Source organism: Ptychodera flava, chromosome 1 (genome assembly GCF_041260155.1).
Source record: "Ptychodera flava strain L36383 chromosome 1, AS_Pfla_20210202, whole genome shotgun sequence".
Classification (NCBI taxonomy): domain Eukaryota; kingdom Metazoa; phylum Hemichordata; class Enteropneusta; family Ptychoderidae; genus Ptychodera; species Ptychodera flava.
In genome coordinates, this window is record NC_091928.1 from 48,979,276 (window position 1) to 48,980,636 (window position 1,361).

Genomic DNA, 1,361 nt, shown 5'->3' on the forward strand with positions numbered 1-1,361 from the left:
AGCTCTTTTTATAGATGGTAGTTCTTGTGCACGTGACCTGCTGTCCAACTCCACCTCCACAATGTGACGGAAAAATTTATGTAAAATCTCGCTTGAGCTCGTGTGATGCATGAGGCAAGCCGTATCCACCCCGTTCAGCAGGATTTGATGACGTTGAACAAGCTGGTTGTTGGATTATGCGAATGCGGGGAACATGCAAATCAAAGGTACGGTATGCCTAAGGTTCTTGATGTCGGCTATAATGTCACGTGTGATTGCAGTCTGACTGGACGCTTTGCTGGCGAGTCAAAGCTACCCAGTTCTTTTGCTGAAGTGTTGATATCCACATGTTTAGGTTTCAACCGATAGCTTTCGCTGTTGGTAGAGACGTTCGCAAGACTTTAACTTTCTTTGTCAAAGTTTACACTTGTCTAAACATTATTACCTTAGAACAGCTTGTCTGACTGACTTACCATGTAAAAAACACGTTTATTCTTCAACTTGCGTGACAGTCTGACATTAGCTTTTGGCAAAAAAGTGTGATAAATATTAAATCAAAATAGCATTCCATGGTTGCCATAGTTTCATGAAATAACTGTACATACGGCGTACTTTACCATGAACCATCAATCATGGTCGGCCGTAGTGCCCGGCACGAGGATAACAAACAGGGAATTCGCTGCAAATATATTTTACAGTGGAAACCCGCTCTCGACGAACAACGCCCTAACGGACAATATCCATGTTGGGTATAGGATGCTTAAATTCAACCCACGATAATTGGATTGAGCCAATCATATTGCCTCCATATATCCTCATTCCTATTGACCTTCGTACCGTCCTTTCATCTTCTCTCTCTCTCTCTCTCTCTCTCTCTCTCTCTCTCTCTCTCTCTCTCTCTCTCTCTCTCTCTCGTTTGCAAATTTTTGAAGCCATTTATTATCAAGCTACTTTGTGAATCTCCGCTCATTACTATCTGACTTTGCTTCTATCGTTTCGTATCGCTTCTTTGCTTTGTTTCTTACCATAATTTTCCCGCCAAGTTCTGTCTACGCGCCAAATCAACCTGCTTTCCTGTCTGTGTGCTTCTCAAACTGTTCCCGAACCATCGTCTCTCTGTATCTATGCCCCGTTTCTTTGTGAAACTGTTCGACTTTAGTACGTGTAGCGGTGCTAAAACGCAAAGCAGCGACGGAAAATGTAAGACAAATCATTATGTCGGGCAGCATAAGTAATGACTTAGTAAATGGAAAAAGAAACATGATAACAAGAGAAGCCTAGGGCTCGAATAGCTTAATACAACGCCCTAATGACATGACAAGCCAAACTTAATTGTATTTTCACCTGCCTGACGGATGAAATTTCAACAAGGTAAAAATAGT